At 37.0% G+C, this 24,147-nt stretch overlaps 1 long non-coding RNA gene across 2 annotated transcripts in view; it reads right to left on the bottom strand.

Annotated features, from left to right (window-relative positions):
• The window catches only part of LOC123615297 (uncharacterized), a 125,007-nt gene that overhangs the window by 72,355 nt on the left and 28,505 nt on the right, over positions 1 to 24,147 (bottom strand). For both annotated transcript variants that reach the window (XR_012511203.1, XR_012511202.1), the window contains exons 3-4: positions 7,500 to 7,548; positions 6,650 to 6,717 (exon numbers count right to left, since the gene is read on the bottom strand). This is a non-coding gene — a long non-coding RNA (uncharacterized LOC123615297). The remainder of the gene's footprint in view (positions 1 to 6,649; positions 6,718 to 7,499; positions 7,549 to 24,147) is intronic.

Below are 24,147 nucleotides of genomic sequence, written 5' to 3'. Positions count from 1 at the left end.
TCCAGAGGACACTGAGGTTTCTCATGCTGTCTTTAAAGAATCTGTCTGTAAAAGGTTGGGATGGGTCTCACTAGGCTGGAAAGAATAAGTCCAGATCACTTTATTTAACCACCATTCATCATAAATTCCATTTTTCATTTCTTGGGGAAATGACAGAAACTCACTCTTGGTTGCAGCAATTCAGAGCAAAAAAAGCCTTCTCTTTATACTATCAGTCCAAAATCTAAATTTTAGGCCCCTTTGGAATTTTTCACTCTTGCTTTTACCCCACTGAGGTGGAGCACTGAAAAGTGCAGTCAGCGACCCACGCTGTTAAGTGAGCTCCTCCCAGCCTGGCCATCACGGGTGTTACCTTTCACCAGGCCCTGGCATAAGGCAGTGTGTCGTCTCCTGGAGCAAAGCCAGAATGTAAGATGAAAAGCCACATGCAGAGGATGACGCAAGGGAAATAATCATGACTCTCGTACTGAGAGCCAGAAAGAAATTCGAGGTCTTAGGCACACCAGTTTCTAAGCCTGGGTGTTTTACTCAGCATAAAACTCCCTTAACATTTTATTTTTCAGGGCTTCCAGCCACAGAAGAGCAAACGTACTAGCAATCAAACTTTGGGTGTACCATTTGTCACCACCCAGAGGGGGGTCCAGATGGTGTTGCCTTGAGTTTCCATAATAACTTAAAGGGAAATTTTCACAATGTCGAGAGTCTCTGGTGTCTTACAGATAAGGAAGGAGGATGTCCTTAAATTTCTTGCAGCAGGAACCCACTCAGGTGGCACCAACCTTGACTTCCCAGTGGAACAGTACATCTACAAAAGGAAAAGTGATGGCCTCTACATTATAGATCTGAAGGGGACCCAGCAGAAGCTTCTGCTGATGGCTTGTGCCATTTTACCATTTAAAACTGGCCGATCAGTGTCATATCTTCTAAAAACACCGGCCGGAGGGCTAAGCTGAAGGCTGCTGCTGCCACTGGGGCCACTCCTATTGCTGGCTGCTTCTCTCCCAGAGCCTTCCCAAACCAGATCCAGGCAACCTTCCAGGAGCCGCGTATTCTGGTGGGTATTGATCCCAGGGCTGACCACCAGCCTCTCCCAGAGGCGCTGGATGTTAACCCACCTACCACTGCTCCCCGTAAAACACACTCCATGCCCTGTGGACAGTGTCACCCTTAAAACAACAAGGGAGCTCCCTCAGTGGGTCTGATGTGCTGGATGCTGGCCCAGGAAGTTCTGCACATGTACCATCCCTTGTCAACATCCGTGGGAGGTCACACCTGATCTCTGCTTCTACAGAGGTCGTGAAGGGACTGAAAAGGAAGAGCAGGCCACCGCCGAGAAGGCCATGACCAAGGAGGAACGTCAGGGTGTGGGAGTCCCTCCAGCTCCCGAGTTCACTGCTACTCCTCCCAAGGTCGCAGATGGGTCTGAAGGCACAGGTGCCTCTGTGCCCGCCCAGCAGTTCCCTGCAGAAGACGGGCGCCCTCGGCCTTCACTGAGGACTGGTCTGCAGCTCCCACCGCTCAGGCCACTGAACGTGTAGGAACAACCACTGAGCAGTCTTAAGCTGTCCCTCCCCAGGCTCTTAAACAGAAAACAGAAATAAGGTGGATAGAAAATAAACCTCAGTTTCTTTAAAAACAAAAATAAAAAACAATTTGGGTATAAAGTGTTTATACTGTTCAATTCAAGGGCCCATTCAGTCCAACAAACATTTTTTTATTTCCTACTTTGTGACAGTAGTGCTGAGTGCTAAGAGCACAAAGAGGAATACAATGACAAATACAACAAACATTGAGATGTTCTGTAACGACATCTTATGAAGGACAAATATTTTTTAAATCACTGCCATGCCTTACCTATACTGTTTCAGGTAAGCCTCAAAAGCCTCTTATGAGATCGGTATTGTTATTCCTGTTTTTTTTCAAGTGAAGAGGTTGAAGCTCTCTAAGTGATTAAACAGCCTACCTGTTTGCACAACTGGTAATTGCCACAGCCCAGATCCAAATCCAGGCCTATCTATATCCAAAATGTGTGCCCTTCTCACCAGGCCACTCTCTTCCCCCACCCTTCACAAACACAACTGAAAGACAGCATACTCAAAGATTAGCCCCCAAAATAATATCAAATATCTTCGGGGTCTGTGACAGCTTGGTCTCTCACAAGTTGAAATAACTATTACCAACAGTAACAATGACTTACTGAAAATCTACTATGCCCAAGCACTTATCATACTTGACCCCCAGTGTCATAGTTATCCTGTAAGGCAAATATTATTAATATTATCATACGTGTTTAAAAAATAAAGAAACTAAGTCTCAGGGAAATTAACTGGGTTGGCCAAAACCATGTAACTACTAAAAGAAAAAAATCAACATTTGGACCGATTTAGTTCAATACCCTTTCTACTAACCATTCTGCCTTGAGTAACAAAGACTCTGAAATCAGAGTAAACTCTGTATTTAATATAAGATCTAGTCCTTTTTAAGGAGGGGAAGGACCTTCTCACTTAATTATCTAGTAGAAGGGGATGGGTTTAGAAGCAGAAGCCGATTAAGACATGCCTAAGAAAGAGTAAACCAACCAGGTTCCAAGTGGGAGGGCAGAAGCCTCCATGAGCATCAGGAGTGTATCAAAGGTTCCCAATAAATAAAATATGGGTTAACCTTGCCGAGAGTAGGAGAGGCACAGGAAGCTGGTGCCAAAAAATATCTGATTTTGAATCCTGGCTTTGTTGCTTACTATCTGTGTAATTTTAAGCAAGTTATTTCAACCCCTTTGGACCTCATTGTTGTTTTTGTATCTGCCAATGTAGCTTATTCAATTTGCTAATGTGAAGTGCTTTGCAAAAAGGATCAACAGTTTTAAGAACCTACAGTGTGCCAGGACCTGAACTGGAGTTGGAAGTTGCGATGAGGCTGAGAAAAGATTACATGCAAAACCCCCTGAACACTAACAAGATCCATGAGGTCACTTTTAACGGTACCCCTTTTTACAGAGACGGAAAATCAGGTCTGGAGAAGCGAAGTACTTTGCCCAAGGTCACAGAGTCAGTATGTGTTGGAGCTGTGACTTGAAGTCAGGAGCCTGGCTCTAAAGACCCCACTTTTACTCCCTGTACTGGGCAGCTCTGGAAAGCCAGGGAACAACAGCGGGAGCAGGACCGAAACACGGAACTCCTGGAAGCTGGCACTCTCTGGAGAAAAATGACTAGCCTAGAGTAATGAGGGTCAAATAAAGCACTGGGCTAAAACCAAGTATGAAGGCAGCAACGTGGAGGTTACAAATATCACTAAGGCAAGATGAGAGCTCAAAGGAACGGGCTGATAACAAATAGAAGAACCCAAAGGAAAAATAGGGGAAAGACAGAGGAAGAAAGATACTAATGCAATAAATATATGGAGATCTCTGTACCAAGTTGTTAATAGGGAAGGAATTGTGATTGGGAGTGTGCTTCATGAAAGAAAACTTCTGATCAAGGAACAGTGTCACTTTTGTAATTTTAAAACTAATAAAAATAAGAATATTAATATATATCACAAAAAAAATTTCAATAGATCTAGGTGGAAGAACAAGGTAGAGAGGTCAAAAATCCAAATAATAAGCTTGGCACACACAGTAGGGGATCCAAACCCAGGTCACCTATTGAATTGGAATCTGAGGAGACACAGACCAGAATGGCAGAGCTGGAAGGGGCCTTAGACTACGTCTAGACTCCACCCTCATTTCATTTTTTTTTTTTTTTTGAGGGAGGAAGGTAACTAGGTTTATTTATTTAATTATTTTTTAACAGAAGTACTGGGGATTGAACCCAGGACCTCAGGCATGCTAGGCATGTGCTCTATCACTTGAGCTATACCCTCCTCCTGACCCTCACTTCATTTTTTAAGTGAGGGAAACTGAGGCCCAGGGAGAGAAGAGTAATGAGTCCAATGTCACATCATTCATTTGTTGCACAGCATAGACATAAACTTGGCCCTAGGTTATAAGGCAGTTCAGACTCTACAGGTTAAAATAAGAAACAGGCTGGGATGGAGGAATAAATGCCAAAAAGAATACATTTCCTGACAACAGTCATTTAAAAAAAAAGTCTAAATTTAGAGCCAACATTCCCATGCACTTGTGAATGTACAGAAGCCCTGTGGTCTTCTCAGGGATCTTCCTGCTTTGTAGAACAAGGGAACCTTTAGGGGAAAGGGAAAAGATGCCTGAGTAGAAAAATCAAGATTTTGTGGACAAGCAATCAGAGCCCACAATGCACAGTGACTGCCTTTTCTCTAATAAACATCCATGAAACTTCAGGTGAGTCATTTAATCTCTTTCAACCTCAGTTTCTTCATCATTTGGAGTATCTCTCCAAATAAGGTTGTTGTTGTAGAATCAGGATTTCCCAAGTTGAACTGGCAAATTTCTGAGTGACGGGGATTGGGGAGTTCCATTGGTGCCTGTGTTTGCATTCTCTACCCATCATCCTGGAGATTCAAGGTGCACATGAAATGGGCATTTGCTCTTTGTGACTGCCCAGTGTCTATTCATCCTATTTCCAGCAACTACCTCTGCTATTCATTTGGAAATCAACCCTTCTCTACTCTCAGTCCATCTAGATCCTTTGGGGTTGACGTCCATGCCCTGACACTAAGCGTGACAGATGACCCATAATCCAAGTGAGGCCAAAGTATGGCACACCTCCCACCTCCAGATGATGCTGATTGAGCAAGGGTGGGGGCAGTGGTGGTGAGAAGAGTATATCACCTAAAAAAAGCAAAGTCAGAGTGAATTCTCAAGGCTTTTACTGAGAGAAATGCAAATCAAAACTAAAATGAGGTATCACTTCACACCAGTCAGAATGGCCATCATTAAAAAGTCCACAAACAATAAATGATGGAGAGGGTGTGGGGAAAAGGGAATTCTCCTACACTTTTGGTGGGAATGTAATTTGGTGCACCACTATGGAAAACAGAATGGAGATTCCTTATAAAACTAACAATGGAGTTACTATATGATCCAGCAATCCCACTCTGGGCATACACTCAGAGAAAACTCTAATTCGAAAAGATACATGTACCCCAATGTTCATAAGAGCACCATTTACTATAGCCAAGTTGTGGAAGAAACCTAAATGTCCATCAACAGATGACTGGATAAAGTTGTGGTATATTTATACAGTGGAATACTACTCAGTCATAAAAAGAATAAAATAATGCCATTTGCAGCAACATAGATGGACCTAGAGATTATCATACTAAGTGAAGTAAGCCAGAAAGAGAAAGACAAATATCATATATCACGTATGTTGAATCTAAAAAAAAAAAGACACAAATGAACTTATTTAGAAAATAGAAACAGACTCAGACATAGAGAATAAATTTATGGTTACCAGGGGTTAAAGAGGGTAGGAAGGGATAAATTGGGAGTTTGAAATTTGCAGATATGAACTACTATACATAAAATAAACAATAATTTTATACTGTGTAGCACAAGGAATTATATTCAATATCTTGTAGTAACCTATAATGAAAAAGAATATATGTATGTATGTGTATGACTGAAACATTATGCTGTACACCAGAAATTGACACAACTTTGTAAACTCACTATACTTCAAAAAGAGAGAGAAAAGAAAACAGAAACAGACTCACAGACACAGAAAAAAAAATTTATGATTACCAGGGGAGGAGGGTAGGGGGATAAAATGGGAGTTCAGAATTTGCAGATACTACTATATATAAAATAGATGAACAACAAAGTCCTACTGTATAGCACAGGGAACTATATTCAATAGTTTGTAATAATCTATAATGGAAAAGAAATATATATATGTAGATATAACTGAATCACTATGCTGTACACCTGAAACTAACACTGTGAATCAACTATACTTCAATTAAAAAATAAAAATAAATTTAAAGCAAGAAGATAGAAGTTGTTAGCAAAGATATAGAAAAAATAAAGAACAACCTAACAGAGATGAAGAATAAAATAACTGAAATGAAAAATGTACTAGAAGGAACCAATAGTAGACTAAAAGAGGCAGAAAAACAAATCAGTGAGCTGGAAGACAAGAGAAGCAGAAATCACCACCACAGAACAGAAAAAAAGAGAAAACAATGAAATGAAATGAAGACAGTTTAAGAGACCTCTGGAATAATATAAAGTGCACTAGCATTAGCATTATAGGGGTCCCAGAGGGAGGAGAAAAAGAGAAAGGGACCAAGAAAATATTTGATGAGATAATAGCTGAAAACTTCCCTAACCTGGGAACAGTCACCCATGTCCAGGAAGTGCAGACAGTCCCATCCAGGATTAGCCCAAAGAGGAGCACACCAAGACACATTATAATTAAAATGTCAAAAAAATAAATAAATAAAAACTTTTGTTGAGAATATCGGGATAAAACTGCTCATTCATTTCCACTGGATTCACACTTGGAAGAATGTAGCCCTGGAAGTTACTGACAGGCTTTCTGCCCAACAGACAAGCTTATTCAAGAATAAAACCAAACAATGGAAGGTAGAGCCAAAGAGTAGAGCTATGACAAGTTCTAACTGTATCATTTTTGGCTTTGAAATTTTAAAAAATAATAAAATCCTGTTATTAATATCCTGAAGGAGTATAATTGAAAACACTTTAGGGAACGCTAGCCTAGGTGATTACCAGCATGCCTTCCTGATCTGGAGTTCCATGACTGTGAGGCAGAGGGATCTTCAACACCAACTGACGCCCTGGAAGGTAAAACATAGAAGCTAATATGAACAGCTTTGAAAACACATTAAGCAGCTATATAAGCCAAAGATATGTCCTATATACTTCCCACCAAAGTAGTAAATTCAGAGTGAACTAAAGATACTTACTACCACTCTGATAAGTAAGTGTTAGTTAAATAGAGTTTATTTAGGGGCAAAAGTTGAAGTAAAAGAGCCTGTGTACCTTCTTTCAAATATACCTAGATTTTTGTGGGGTTTTCTTCCCACTAATTTCTTCTTCTCTCCAGAGATGGACCATCTTCTCTTGTGTATTTTTTTAAATCATCCATGAAATAATATTTTCTCTAAATGATATTAACCATATTATCAGTGTCCCGTACAGTTATAATTCTACTATGAAGTGAATTTTTCTTGAGAAAAATTGTTCTCAGCCAGAGCACATGAATTACTTTCTTAGCATTAACTTGGTCTGGAAACAGTATGACATTTGGTCCTATCAAGTCTAACAAACTTCACGATTCACTAGACAGCTACTAAATTTCAAGCACAGCAGCACAGTGTTTAGAGAAAATAAACAGATCTTAGCATCTGGATATTTTTTAATGTATAAAATTCTTTTAGAAATATGCAAAGCATCATACAAGCAAAATATTAAATAAAACACTGAAACAATAACCCATAGCACAGATGCTGCACATTTTCAAGCTTCCAATTTCTAAATCTTAGCAAAATAGTGGCCGGGAGGATAAAAGATGGGTTTGAGAATCATAGTGATTGAAATATGAATCTTCACTACTTACCAGCTGTCTAGCCTTGACAATTAAGTTCTCTGGAATTCTTTTTCCTTCCCTGTAAAGTAAAAGGATAATTATGCATTTCAAGAATAGTTGTGAGGATTGAGATAATGCATGTAATGCATCTAGTTCAGTTCCTGACACATAACTGGTACTCAGTAAAAGGAAATTGTTAAAATTACTTAAACTTTCTAGTGTATTAGGGCTAGGAGAAACAGGTAGAAACATCCAATAGAACTCTTCCAGTCATAAGTGACCAAAAACTCAACTCAAACCAGATTGAGCAAAAAGTGAGATTTATTATTTCACACAGCTGAAAAATCCAGAGGTAGATTGTTCTGGCTTTCATCTAAACTTGGTCCAGAGGCACCCACCATTTGCCTCCAGCTCTCAGCTTAACTTTCCTCCATATTGATATGCCACAAGGAGGCAATGTAACATTCAGCAACTTCATGCCTACATCCAACCTGGTTTTGTTCCAGCCAAAAATAAACAACAGCTCTTCCTGGTGACTTTCTTTTGAGTTTGGAGCTTTGGAACAACTTAGGTCTTAGGTCCACCCCTGAATCAACAATGTTATTAGGAATGGCAACTATGTGAGGTAATAGATGTGTTAATTAACTTGATGGTAGTAATCATTTCAGAATGTTTATGTATATCAAATCATTATGCTATACATTTTAAATATACACTATTTCTCATAAAACTGGGGAAAAAATAAAGGCATTAAAATAAACAATGTTATTAGGAGGATTTAATACTCTGGCTGGGACTGAGTCACACGATCTATTCCTAATGGAGCCCCACCAACTACATGGGAAAAAGATGGTTCTCCAAAGGATGTTTGGGTAGAGCTCAGACATAATGAGAAGCAGAAAAAAACAAATATCTGTGAGAAGATAAAATAAAATTCTGTAACAAACTAATAGTAAAACACCAAATAAGAAAGCTGACATTTTAATGTATTATTCTGAGTAGGCAGTTTGGCACATGCATGTTCTTTTTGCCCAATTCCTCTTCAAGAAATGTATCCTGTAGATAAATCACACCAATGTCCAAAGATGTTATTTAAAAGATGATCATTGAAGCACCAGTTGTAACAGCAAAATACTGTCTATTGATATGAAAGTTGTTAAATTATTATATTCATAGGGAAAAATATTGCACAATTATGTTTTCATCAGGTAGATCTATATGTTCTGATATGGAAATGTGTATAGTATGTTGTAAAGAGAACAAAGCAAATTGCAAGAAAATAGGTAAATTTGGTCCTGCTTGTGTAGATGATTAAAAATATCTGGAAGAATATCCAAAAGATGATATACTGCTTATTGCTGGGGAAGAAGTACTAGGGAGTTAGGAGTGGCAGGAAGACATTTACTTTTCACTTTATACCCTGTGGGATTTTAATTTGTTTATCTAAATACACATGATTTTTATGACTATAAAAAGTCTAAAAAATACCTGTTCATTTGACAGTCTATTACCATGACTCACAGTTTTCACCACTGGCTCTAAAGGAACAAAAATACTTGCTTTACATGTGCTGAAGAAATTTATTAAATTACTAAAAACATATGTAAATGGGATTTCACCATGAGACTCTATATACTTCCAAAAAGTATACAAATCTTCTTGTTAAGAAGCAATGTAATATTGTCATGCCAATCTAGCAAATTATCTGAGCTACTGAATCAACTTGGTTCATTTATTTACTTTGTTTATCGGTCAGACCAGCCCATCACAGGATTTTGCCACTATAAATTGGCCCCTGGACTGACTCGTTCAGGCAGGAAGCAACTCCATCAAACCCAATAATTAATCGGGCAGTCCTCCTCCATATGTCGCAATGACTATTCATTAAAGCAATGCATATGGCTCTTACCTACATGTGCTTGCTTCTTGCTTTTATTCATGGCTCAACAAATTTATGAAATTTAGATCCAGTGGAACAAAGTGAAATTAGTATAGAAGATATTATAATTAGGCTGACAGTTTGAAATTAGGAAAGGAAAACTGAAATTGAGAAGAGATCTTGCCATTAACAGTAGAAATGACATAGCAAGCATCTTCTGATTGCCTTCTATGTGCAAGATACAAGGCTAAACTCTAGAAACATGAAGAGATACATATGACATTGTCTATGCCCACAGTCTTATTTTTTGTAAATGAAATGCATCATACTGTATATATTATATATACTATAAGAACTATCATTAATCTTAGAGTATTATCATGGACTGAATGTTTGTGTCCCCCCAAAATTCATATGTTGAAATCTTAACCGTCAATGTGATAGTATTGGAAAGATGGGGCCTTTGGGAGGTAACATGTCATGAGGGTGGAGCCCTCATGAACAGGATTAGTGCCCTTACAAGAAAAGAGATGAGAGTTTGCTCCTGCTCTCTGCTCTTTCCTCCATGTAAGGACACAGTGGGAAGTGGCAGTCTGCAACCCAGAAGAGGGCCTTCACCAGATTCTGGTCGTACTGGCACCCTGATCTCAGACTTCTAGCCTCCAGAACTGTGAGAAATAAATTTCAGTTGGTTATAAGCCACTCAGTCTGAGGTACTTTGTTATAGCAGCCCAAACTTATATAAGACAAGTATATAGCATACCATACCATTTTATAGAATAAAAAATGAATATTACCAAATTGAGTTGATAATGCTTTGGTAACTTAGCTATTCATAATATAATTTCCATATAATTTATTTAAAAATATACATAAGAAGTACAAAACCAAAACAATGATTTTGAATTTTCACTATGAGTGACATACGATAATAATCATAATCGTAATTACGGCTAAGACTTACCTAGTATTTACTATGTGCTAGGTACTATTCTAAGTTATATATAAATATGTATTTCATCCTCACAAGAATTACATGATGTAAGTAATTTACTATTCCTACTTTACAGATGAGAGGACTGAGATGCTGAGGAATTAAGTAATTTGCCAAAGGTAAATGTCAGGGTCAGACTTCAAAACTAGGCACTCTCACAACATTTTAAATCAACAATACTTCAGTTAAAAACAAACAAACAAACTAGGCACTCTTGACTCCAGAGCCCATGCTGAAAAACACTATGTGAATGTACAATATGTTTTCTTTAAATTATCACATTGTCCATATTTTTAAGAAGAAAATAAAAGGCAAAGAATAGTAAAGATATGATTTCTTCCTCTATTCTAGAATTCTGCATATCCTTTATAGCTTCAAGCTATGCCTTGCGCATAACAGATAATCAATGAATGCCTGTCCTATATTTGTGATCTGTATTCCCCACCTGTCTTCAAAACCCCTGACCACATGATTTTTCCCTAGTATTCTAGTAGAGAGGGTTGGTGGCTCTCTCCCCAGAGTTCCAAGCAAGAAGTAGAAATAGTGTCTGAGATAGAAAGTATGCAATAGAGCAAAGAATCAGCCCTGACTCTTTGTAGTTATATAACCTTGGATAAGTCAGTTCACTCTTCTTGGAAATGAATATTCGTTTTCAAGGATGAATGTTTTTCAAATGAAAAAGTTGGATAAGATGATTTTCAAACTGTGCTCGGAAGGGAGACGAGGAAGCATATGAACAGGTGCGACCTCTTTGGCTTCAAGGAGAATAGCTCCCCCTTGAACCTGTTTTACATATTAAATATAGGAGATTTTGTTTGAATAAAGGAACTCAAGGCTTTACAAAGTTTGAAGACCACCGGATTCGATCAAATTCTTAAGTATTGCCTCATTTCAAATATTCTATCCCTCTTGACTGCACAGGCACACTCCAATACATCAGACTATTTGTCTGTTCAAGAGATATTTTAATTGAATCTTAGAATTCTTTCCATCATTGCAATTCTGGATCTATCCTTTCAAAAAAAGAAGAAATTGATTTTCCCCCCCACTCACATTTATCAGTCCATTTTTTGGGAGCTCATCTTGCCACATCCTTAAATAAGTAAATAGGATAACTGTGGTAATTGCCTGACCTGCAAAGTGTATAGAACTTCAAGGTTAATGCTCTTGGCACAAGATTTTTCGCTACAAACAGCAGAATTCCTCCAACCCTTTGCTGAGGCATCGGTTCAATAATAAGAGAAAATCATGCTATGTATTGAATTACTCAAAAGAGAATTATCAGAGAGTCCCCTGATGGTCTAACTATGGCCAAACTGTACTCCAGAAAGAACTGGTCTTAAAGAACTTCAGGAAAGGCTTCACTAGAGATATAGTAGAAGAGCCAAATATTTAACAACAATAAAATAAACCATATATCCAAGAATTGGTACACTCCTACCCCAAATGTTGTGCTAATTCCTTATGTTTAACTTTATAATTCTGAACTTCCTTCCACATGAATGCGAAGAATTGTTTCTATGAAGCCTATCCATTCTCTGAAATTCCTTTAGTCAGTTTTCATTAAGGACTGTCAAATACATACATCATTTAAGGACTTTTAAATTTAAATTTTATTGAAGATATATTACATATGGTTTAATATTTCAGTTCAGTAATGGCCATCAGCAATAAGCATTACTCCAAGAGTGGGATTAATTAAATATTCTAGCAAACACAGTGATCCAAATAGCAAAGAAAAATCCTGGGCACTGAGCCCAGTTTCTCCACCCTCTCTTATGCTGTGGCTCATCTCGCTCTCAGATAAACTAGACAACCAATAAATCTTTCATCATTATTAGTGAATGTGTAGATGTGCAATAAATGATCAAATTCTTCTTCCAAGTCACCTATTAAATTTTTAAGCAGAAAAAAAAAATTGCATCAAGTCAAATTGCTCCATAAAAGGGTATTTTTAAAACCAAGGAGAAATACAGTTGTCAGAAGTAAAAGGTAACTCTCCATGATAATCAGCAGTTTTCTTCTAACTTTACCACTCCTCCAGTGAAAGATGCTGCTGTTCTATAATTATAAATCTGTCTTTGTTATGTTATGAAGTTTTAAAGTATTTCAACTCTGTATATTATAGAGAATATGAATCGCAGCTCCACAGAAGCCAAGATTCAGAGCAAACTCATGGTCCTGGTCCCACAGCGCTTACTGGTTTTATAAACTTAATTACCCACCCCCCTCAAAAAAAGATGTTATGGTTTTGCATGCACCAGTTAAGACTGATGATGTTCCAACCTTGAATCTTAGCTTTACATCTGAACTTCCTGGTTTTCATTATCTTAGTCTATTTTAACTTCGAGATGATGGGAGAAGCTCCAGGAAGAACATTTACAAAGGGCTTTATTCATCAAATATTCGTGTGGTCCCCTTTCTTCACTCTCTCTCCCCGCTCCCAGCAGCTGCTACGAGGGGACACCATAGGCACATCTAACCCAATCAAAAATGACCTAGCAACACGTCCTGTCGTCACCAAATCTGCGTTTCTGGGACACAGTGTACCTTAAATCTCATCCTTGTGGTTCAATGAGGAGGCTGTTAATAGGGCAAAATCTTTGAAGCTAGAGCAGCTGACAAATGAAACAAAAAGTAAAAGAGCAGCAGCATTACATCTATGTAGCTGAAATAATTTTCAAAGCACAAACACATTAAAAAATTTTAATTCTATCTTTCCAATGAATTTGTAAGATGGTTATAATCTTAAATCACTTCTGTGAGCTTCAGAATCCCCACCTTTAAAATGGGAATAATATTTAACAGGGGTGCTGTGAGGCCAGAACAAAACAACATGCAAAGTACTCTGTACAGAGTACTCACTCAATAAATGGTAGCCAGTTTACTGTTGTTGTTGTTGTTGTTGTTGTTGTTATTATTATTATTATTATTATTATTATTATTATTATTATTATTATTATTATTACAAATAGAGGAAACATCACTTAGGGAAAGTAACCATTCCAAGGGCATTCAGTGAATAGACTTTATTGAGTACCTGCATAGAGCTATGAATACAAAAATGTGTAAGATCCCATCTCTGCCTTCCATCTAGGAACTCAGACTCACTCTTAGTAAGAAAGCAAACAAGTTCTAGAACCAAATGCTCTTTTCACTCCATTCTGATGCAAATCTAGAAAGCAAGAGGTAAACTGAGACCCGCATCAACTATTTCTTAGATGAAAATCCTTCTTCCTATGTAGTAATTTTTTTTTACTGTGGTTAAGGGCACTCTAACTTAGTGTGCCCTTCCCAATCTGCCTCCCCTCCATAATCAGGAAATCCTTAACAGTGTGGTATTTTCCCCCTTTGAATGGAGAATTCCTTGCTTTGGTGTATTGTGTACAGTTGACTAAAAACACTTTCACCTATACTAACTAGTCTAATCTAACTAGCTAACTTAATCTTCTCCAATTCCTGTAAGGTATGAATTACTAAAATCATTTTAGAGAGGAGGAAATTGAGATACAGCTATGAGTGTCATAATCTAGATGAGAATGAGATCAAAAGCCTCATCCTAGTTTAATTACTAGTTTAAAGCTTGCCCACTAAACTACACTGAACCTATATTAAAATATTTTTGCACTCTCACCTAAATTGCCTTCTATTTTCTCTGAGTCTGTCACACTCTAATTCCCCTAGGGGTCTAATACTGAACCTTGTATTTGAAGGATTCCCTCAGGCAATATGTTTATTCAATAACCCATGCAACATAATATAATATCACCTTTTCAAGTATGGCTATGACTTTTACATAGACTAGATCCATAAAGAGAGATGGAGAATGATACTTTGCATTTGTTTAGCAGTCTCTCAAAGTGCTTTCATATATATTATTCAGAGAGGGAGAATGGAATTTGAACTTAAGATAGAAAGGATGTCAGAGGTTTTCAAATCCAGTGTTTCCTAACCTTCTTTAGGTCACTTGCCCATTTGAGAATCTGACAAAAGCTACAGACTTCATACCCAGAAAAATGTACATATAAGCACATACACACAAATCTGCATAGTTTCCAGTTACAACTTAACCTTGGAAACTCCCAGATTAAGAACTGTCTAATTTGCAACTCACATTTTACAAATGAGGAAGCGACTATTTATCATGGCAGCATTACTATAAGGAGACAGAGTAAGGATTATTATCCACATTTTCCAGATCTGGAAACTAAGGTCCCAGACATTTCTAGACTTGCCCAAAGTCTTAGCTAGTTAACAGCAATGGCAGAACCCAAGACTCTGGACAGTCTAGCTTTGTTGTTTTGTTTTTTTTTTAATTGAAGCATATTTAACATACAACATTATATTAGTTTCATGTGTTCTACTTCTTATTTTTCTAGATCATATTGCCTGCCCACTGCACTATGATGAAGTTCCTTCACCATAAGAAAGCCTCCTCCTGTAGCCAACAGTTTATTTTACCCTCCATAACACATACAACTTTTGACCTCCAGTGAAAAAGATCTAAATATAAAAACTGTTCTATTCACAATAAGAAATAATTTCTCAGAGATTTCCAAAAGGTTTTAGTCATCACTGACACATTTAAATATTGAAATCTGGAAATCAGAACTGTAAACAACTCTGTAACATCTACATTGGTAGTTAAATACCAATCTGGTCAACTTCTCCTTTTAGCAGCAAATGAATGCACCTGAATCCAAGAAAAGAGGGCAAAAATGTTAGCACTTGTTTTAGAAGGCGGTGGGAAATTAGTATTGGTAAATTAGAATTATTGTTAAATTAATTTTAAGTATTAATAAATATGTACTGAATGAATAAATGAATTGCTAATAAATATCATTGGGTTTTTTAAGTATTTTGTTTCCACTTTCAAAAATTATATTCAAACTAAGAATACACTCAAATACAGTACTTTTCACTTAAGGTCTAAGTTAAATCAGCAACAGTATATTCAATACCCAACTGTTACACATAAAAACAAATATGCTTTCTAAAATGAATGTTTATTCAGGTTTTATCAAAACAGTCTATGTTGTTAAGACAGTGGTTCTAATTATACTTTTTACATTCTCCCATAGCAATCAATAAATATATGTAAAATATTTATTGGGAAGAAAATATCTTAGATATGCATAAAATATTTAGGTATGTCAAGAATACTATAACAGTTATGATGAATGTTACATTTTTGGAAGAAAATGGCTGTTATTAACATTTAATTTAACTCCACTAAATTGCATGCTATCTTGCTACACTCGAGATTTCTGTTCCTGAGGAGCAATCTTTATTTGTAAGCCAAAAGCTTTCAGAATATATGTGAGGGTGCTGAGCATTCTGGTTTTTAGGAAGAATCAAAGAGGCTATGTTTTAGCTTTGCTTATTTAGGTTGGCTTTAGTGGACTTCAAGTCTGAATTTTAATGTTTCATTACCATTAGTGTTTTTGTGATAACTGGATGGAATAAGAATTTTCTACAAAACAAATGCTTAATAAAGCAGGAGACCTGTTGAAAATAAATTGGCAGGCAGGTTATGTTTTTAGGATACCTACACTACAGAAAAGGTATTGCAGCCACTCTACCCAGTGATTAGGTTTATACTGCAGTGTGACTCATAAGACTTACTGTACTGAATAAAAATTTAGGCAATTAGTGATCTTATTTCTTAGGATGAACTGCTTGCTATCGTATATTAACACAGATCTCGCTAAATTAAAATTGCTCACAGTCAGCAAAAATAATTTCTGCACTGTAATGAAATAATGAAATAATTGTATGCAAGGGAGGACTTGTGATCTTTTTAATTATTCTATTCTTCATTTTTAAAAGGGCTATTTGAAAACGTACTCTTATAATTGATTGCTATAAATCAGTCAAATGTATTCTAAGGATCATAAATATTCTAACTTTTAAAAGACAAAGAAATGCTAAATATTCAACGGAATACATCAATATTCAGAAAATTTAATCTGGGGGGAAAGGATAGACTGCTCTTTGGAAAATAAAAAAGTAAATTTGTTGTCCCGTGAAAAATGAAATATCTTGAATGTCAGTAATAGAAATGGAATTAACAAGAGATCTTTTTATTGTTTTTTAAGGTCATTAGGCTGTGAATTCTATAATTATGGAAATTGTCAGTCCAGTTCTCTAAGAATGTTTGCTCCCATCCATAAGGTAGTGGAATGTTCAATCAGTCTCTCTCGTGGGAAAGTTAGGTCATAACTGTAAGTGTACCAGCAAAATTGAATTAAGCAAAGAGATTTCATTAGTATTTATAGCCAGAAGGCATCTGTAAAAGTACAGGGCAAAGAAGTTATGTGGAAGTCAAAGGAGAAAAAAAAATGGGTTTCTAGTGACAAAGGCGAATCTGAAAGAGATATAAGTGTATAATGAATAAGAGCTATTGAACGCTACTGCAAAGAGGGAGTTGCAAAGATGTCAAATATTGATTTTCTTGTGTATGCCTTTGGACTACATATGTAATTGTTTGGATTTGCTGTCTTCATGGTACAACAATATTTGTTGTCGAAGGTTAAAAAGCATGATGTGAAATAAACTAAAAACTAGAAACATGTTGGAGAATTATAATAATCCTCCACTCAGTATCTCATTAAGAGATTTCTGTGTTTTCTTGCAAAAGAGACTTTTAATGAACAAAAATGTTCTATATTTTTCAAACAGAACACAAGGTCCTTATTATTAATTACATCTTTGAAAATTATTCGACTTGTGGCATCACTTTAAACTAAACTAGGTTCTCTATTTCCTGATTTTTTTGAATGGATATTCTTAAACCATATATCTAATTTTGAAAGTACAGTTAAGCCATATTTTATTTTTTCAATGTGATTACAATTAATCCAATTAAAGCTAAACCGATAATAAAAATCTGACATTGCCTCTTTAAAAGAAATACTTCCTGTAGTATTTTTCTTTTCACTACTAAAACTCCAGAAAGAAAACTCTTCTATTTTAAAGTCTCTATAAGCATATAAATTTAATAACAATTTGCACATTCAAGTAGTCAAATTAATTATCAGGCTAGTACAGTTACTAGATAAACAAAATCCTTTTTCTACTGTTTTCAGAGGTTATTTTCCCTTTGAACATTCAAGTTTTAACAAAGAATAACTATCATAATGCTCTTTTGAAATAACACTCACTTGTTTCTTTTATCTGATTTTATTTGATTATTTATTAGGATCTTGAATCATATTTGTTAATATTATCTTGTTCCCCTTCCTACCTCAAGGAGTTTAAAAAACAACAGCAAGACCCTCCAGGTGGATTTTATTGCACTTAAAACCACAATGACCACAAACTGAAAAAAGAAAGAAAAAAGTATGAGATGTTTTAAGCATTAGAGGTGGACACGGGTACAAATAAAGGAACATAAGCCTATCATTTTACCAGTGCAGAAAATACTAGATAGGAAAACCACAGAGAAGACAATTTCTGCAGCACAAACAAGATTCTGATTTTATTTTCAGTGTCTGACTTTAAATGTTAGTAAATATTTAATAGCAGAGTAAAACAGGGTGACAACGCTGAGTCTATGTGAAATCCAAGGTATTCTTTTCCCAGTGTTTTGGAAGCATGTAGGACACGAAGAACATAATCCAGCAGTAGCGGCAGCTCCTCTCCGAGGTAAATACTTGTTAGGAACAAAACATAATTCAATTGCACTCTTCTTTTCTGAAAAGGTTGCTTGTGGAATATCCATCATAAAGTCATTTCTATTTCTTAAGAGCTATTAGTGCCTGGCCCCTTGGCTTCATTAAGACACCCTTTTTCAATACATTCTTTTATTTTAGACTTCATCCCACTTCTTGGCTACACAGTGCGCACTGCAATTTCTCAGCTCCTAAGGGAGATGTCAGCCACGCCCCCCCAACGAGTGGCTTGCAAGGACAAGGTAGCAATGGAGAGTAAGGCAGATTTGTTGGCACGAAGTCAAAAGCATTTCTTAAACCCTAGAGGTTAAAAGGGAGTTTGGCCAAGCCTCTGAGACAGAGTGCTATATCATTCAGCTGACACCAACATTACCATGCTCCCCACTAGGAGGGCAATGGTCTCCCACCCGTCAATCTCACCCAGTGTTCTGGGGGAGCTAAAGAAGCCAGAAGTTTTGAGAGTCCCTGCCACCAGACCCCAATGTTGCCTAAGCAAGCATTAAGAGATTATGGTAATAATAGGTATGCTTACACCAAATAAAAGGTTTCATTAATCAAGCCATATTGAGATAAACCTGTCACTGGACAGAGGAGACCAGAAATCAAATGCTGTGAAAGTTCTGACAGATTGTTAAATAGAAACCCTTTAAAATAGAATTTAATTTACTGTGATATTACAGATATTTATGCATCAATAGGCAAGTGCAGATTGAGTTCAGAGGTCAGCTCTGGTATTTGAAAAATAAAAGCACAGGATGAAACAAAAGGTGACAGTTACCTTTGTCTGAAATTAGGGTTCATTAGACTAAATGGGAAGGTTCTAACTGATTCATGTAGGGAACTGAAGCACGGCATGTGATGTGGTGTGCAATATTGGATAACAGGCAAATCCAATTAAGGGATCTTCATTCTGTTAAAGACTTGCCTACAAACTTAAAAAAAAAACCCCAAGGGCCAGCCACAGAGCAGCCCAGTTGGTTATCTGTGGTGGCCCTCTCTCCCACTGCAGTAGGTGAATACAGTTCCTTCGTGGCATCATGGTTAGGAGCTCTGGATTTGAGTCAAACAAACCTGAGTTCAAATTACAGCTCCGCTACTTACTAGCTGTGTGACTTTGGGCAGATGACCTCATTTGAGCCTCAGTATCCTAATCAGTAAACAGAGGTCCTACCAGCGCTAACTTCATCGGGCTGTTGTGAGGACTGAGAGAACACGTGCAAAGCACTTAGCACGGGCTAGCAGTGCTCAACAAGTTCATTATTAATTCTTCCTTTTCCTTCTCTTTTCTTTCTCTCTCTCTTCACTTCTCCCAGTCCCTTTCTTTTTGTCTTTTGCCCCCTCTTCCTTTTCTCTTTTATCTGCCTGTCCCATAGCACCACCAGCACCTCCAGGCATTGTGCAGCCACTTGAGATTCAAGGGCCTGCTGACCCCTGGTTTGCAGGCAGAGTTCAAAATTAAGTTATGAAAGGTCTGTTCATTCATCCTGCCTCATTCATGGAAGACTATTGGAATTTCCCTTGACTCTAGAGTGTCTGAAACTTGCTTGTTCAAACTGACAGAATTAAGTTCCAGATTCTACCAGATTGATTGATCCACAGGTGCAATCTCTCCTTCCAGTCAAATCAGCACTTTGCCACAAATTTCTTACTGACTGGTAGCTAAAATATTTGTGACAAATCACTAAGAAGAAGATTTGTTTAATGAATTTTTTTGGAGTCTCACACACCAAATGTTTTATTCCTACAGTTTGACATTATGTATCTGTCTCCTGATTCATGTTTCCCACACTTCTATACTTTCTGGGTTTGGTTTTGCATTTTAATGTGTCTTTTTCTTACTGTCTCTGTCTCATTCCATTGATCCTAATTGAAAGACAAAAGAAATTATTCTTTTAAAAAAGTTTGAGTACTATTTCAGTGAATAAAGGTGTGAAAAAGGTCTCTGCAGAAAAGCAAGGAGCATTTTACCAAAACATGAAAGTGAACAGGCCAGCAGCACATAATCTTATTATTACTCCTTCCAGGTGTCTAGAAAACAGCCAATACAAATTCAGAATGCTACAAAGTAGGGGGAAGGTATAGCTCAAGTGGTAAAGCACATGCTTAGCATGCATGAGGTCCTGGGACAGTACCTCCTCCAAGAATAAATAAACCTAATTACTTCCCCCCACCCAAAAAAAAAAAAAAAAAAGCTACAAAGTAGCTGTGCAACTTTGGGAAAGTCACTCATCATCCCAGGCTGAGTTAGGTACCCTTCCTCTATACTCTTCATCTGTATGCTACATGTTTGCTATGAATGCCTGTATCAGAACTCTTCCCACATTACTGAAATGATCTGTCTCACCACGAACCTATCAACTATTCATGGGCAGAGATATTTATCTTTGCATTCCCAGGTCACCCGTGGTGTTCTTGACAAACGTTTGCTGAATTGATCAAAAATATTCATATCTAGGCTTGAGTTAAATGATCCATTGAAACTCCCTCCAAGTTTATTAATTGAAGGTGGCATAATTAACCTGTGTGTAATTATAAAATGATTATAAATATAAATGATTGTTTTAGTATTTAATGATTTAATACTAAAACAATAGCCCTCAGTAAATTTCTCTTAAATAAAAGTTTCTTCAAACCATACCTCTCTCTTTTGAATTTGTTGGTGTCATTTTGGAATTACTCTTTACTTGGTTTGTTTGTTTGTTTTTTAATTTATACCTTCCTCCCTTTTCCTTGTAATTTAATAGAGCCATATTTCAAAGAGAAATGGAAAAAGAAAGAAGTATGTTTCAATTCTTGGCCACCATCACTTCCTCCAATAAATAAATCATTTAATTTTTCTGTTCCTCAGTTTCCTGTTTAATACAATGAAAATACTGAATATACACCAAGTATGGATATAGTTTTTGTTTCTAAGTGTTAAATCTCATAATAAAAACATCTACATCTATTGTTATTATAATTGCTTTTAAATTGAGAGTGTTCAACTTCTGTTTTGTCAATTGTATTAGTTATCTATTGCTGTGTAACAAATTATCCCCAAAATTTAGCAGCTTAACACAACAAGCATTTATTAGCCCACATGGTTTCTGGGGTCAGGAATCTGAGTGAGACTCAGCTGGGTGGCTATGGCTCAGGGTGAGGTTGCAATCAAGCAATCAGCTGGTGCTACAGTCACCTGAAGACTTGACCAGAGCTGGAACATCTTTCTGAGATGACTCACCCACATGGGGATTGGCAGAAGGCCTCAACCAGTTCCTCACTGGTTGTTGGTAGAAGGCCTCAGTGCCTTGCCACACGGACCTCTCACAGGGCTATCTGAGTGTCCTCATAACCTAGCAGCTCTCTTCTCCAGAGTGAAGGCTACAAGGAGTACAAGGCAAAAGCCACAATGTCTTCTATGAGATGGCCTCAGAAGTGACATTATGCCTACCGTATTCTAATGGTCACACAGACCAACTCTGATGCAGTGTGGGGAGGACTATACAAAGCCATGATTGCTGGGAGGTAAGGGATCACTGGGCACCATCTTAGAGCCTGGCTACTATAGCATAAAAATGAATATCCACACCAATGGAGCCGGGAAGAAATGATTCTTAGTTGTTCCGAGGGTGGAAAGCTAGAGTCCAAATGACTTCCTCAAACTGAGATTAAGCTCTACTAAACCACCTCAAATAATAAAGTAAGTGGATGAACTTGGAGTTCTGACTTCTTATTCAAGTTCAAACTTGTTTGTCGTGTGGTTTTTATATCCAGAACTCTTCTTCACTGTATCACTGATCCCCTGAACTCATCAGAAACATATACTCTTCCCCAACTTTACATATAATCACAGCACTTGAGGTTGGGGGAAAGTCATATCTTTCCTAAGCAATAACCAACATCAATAACCAAGACATAAAAATAAACCCCACCTATGGATATAGGAGCTAATAGACACAGACTGGATATTCAGTGGGCAGCACTTAATTTTTTGTACCAATTCTTTTCAATATCTTAGCTGGTTACATTCTTTGCTTCTCAACTGAAGAGTATAAAATTCTGGAACCTGTGGATTTGACAAATCCTTCTCCATCAAACAGTAATTCTCCCCCTGTACCATACTTCCTATATCCTGCCAGGTAAAAAGAAAACTGGGAATTGAGACCTAGGTTCTAGCTCCAGCTCTGTCATTAACTTGCTGTGTGATCTCTAGAAATCACTTGATATCTCTTCTCTTCAACTTTAAAGAGCCAGGAATGGATCAAAAGAACTCTTAATCTAAAGGGCTAAAATTAACCCTAAAATTCTGATTCATCTGTGCTTTCAGATGAACTCAGCTGGCTTATCCTTATCTACAGTCATTTGTTACTATAATTGCATTGATTTCTTACTACATTGTGTCAGAAAGCAATAGACAATAGAATATCAGAATTTATACGAGGCCTTTATCCACCCCACCCATTCACAAAAAATACTGCTGGAAAATACTCTGTGATATTCACTGTGGGAAGCTCAGCAAAAATGAAAATACTCAGTCAGTAAGGTAAAACTAATCTGTGACCATTGGAATCAAACTGGAGATAAATTTAGGTACATGGGTATAAAAACCAATTTTTTAGAAATGCTTTTAACAAAAAAATGATTGCTTGTAGATAGAGGTATGAAGATGTCTTTCCCCAAACTATTCACTCTTCACAAAGTTTGGCAGCATGATGAAAGGCAAAGGAGTATGATTCCATGGCAGTAGAGGAAATGATACTCTCATTACCTGGCAACCAATTTTCCTCAGAGGAGGTACAGACACTGCTAAGTCAGGCCAAAAGTTATGAATGTCCCTGAATTCCCATAGGAAAAGAGCGTAGTGCAAAGAAAGAAAGGAGTCTCATCTACTGAGCCTAGACAAGCTTGAAATAGAAAGGGAAACTCTTTAGCAATTTCCTGACAAAGAAAAAATGGAAGAGAAGTAAGAAAATTGAGGGAAAGGATAATGGTAAGAAAAAGAAAGGGTAGAGAAAGAAAATGACAGAAAAATGCAATAACGAAAAGAAAAGAGAGAAAAAGGGGGGCGGGGGGAACGTCCAGGATTAGAAATTCATAAAGGGAATCCTGATTGTCTTGTTCAATAAGTGCCTGGTAAAGAACAGGTGCTCTGTCTATGTGGAATCAGTGAAAGAATCAGGATAAAGAAACAAACAAAGAATAGTTTTGAAAAAGGCAGGATATTCATTTGTTTCCAGCTGCGTTCTTACTCCAGCCAAAATTCTCACAACTGAACAATAGATGTGAGCAGTGAGAGAAGGTAAATTGATCAGTACAAATCTATCACCCCTCTGCAAAAAAAGAGAATGAAAAAACATGTCCTACTGCTACATACTTGGTCACTTTTTCAAATTTTCTTCTGTATATTAATAATCTTATCAGTTAAGCACCTCACAGATATTTTAGGATCTCATGTTAAAAAAACGAAAAAAAAAAAATAGTAACACTTTCATTTGCAGACCAGTTCAAGAAAGTTTAACAGTTCTAAAAGAAAAGCGCTTTACTTGGACATAGACGGTACACAATCCTCTATGTCTTTGCTAGCATTCTATCAATATTTCAGTATTGAAATAAAATTGCCAAGAAAAAGCAACTGAGTAAAACAAAAAGCATTTAAACGTTTCTAGGATTTTTATTCTTCTGCAGAGTAAGTCTTGTTTACAAATTTGATTCTTTTTGGTTAAATACAGACAAAAGATCAAATTATACTGCAGTTAGAATCCTCACTTCATTCCCTTCCACAGATTATTTCAGATCTTGGTCTAACACAACTATTCCTTCAGGACCAGTCAGACTGCCATAGTAATTGCTCAGTGACCATAGTTGTTGCAACTTTGACACAGGAATGGCCATGGTTCTAGGTCAGCTTTCATTTCACTGAGAAATGTGGACACATTAACAAAAGTGGGACTACACACACACACACACACACACACACACACACACACACAGACTCACAAGCACAATATCTGTTACAGAGAGGAAGGAGAAAGAACAGCATCCATTTCAAGATCTCTTAAAGACTCAGACTAAAAATATTATCCTTTTCTTCCATCATTCCTCTCTTCTAAAACATCAAAAAGGTCACTTCCACACAGCATTTTAATCAGATAT

The sequence above is a fragment of the Camelus bactrianus genome, chromosome 13, assembly GCF_048773025.1.
Source record: "Camelus bactrianus isolate YW-2024 breed Bactrian camel chromosome 13, ASM4877302v1, whole genome shotgun sequence".
Classification (NCBI taxonomy): domain Eukaryota; kingdom Metazoa; phylum Chordata; class Mammalia; order Artiodactyla; family Camelidae; genus Camelus; species Camelus bactrianus.
Note: the sequence above shows the minus strand (reverse complement) of the source record. Positions and strands in the feature narration are given on the sequence as shown.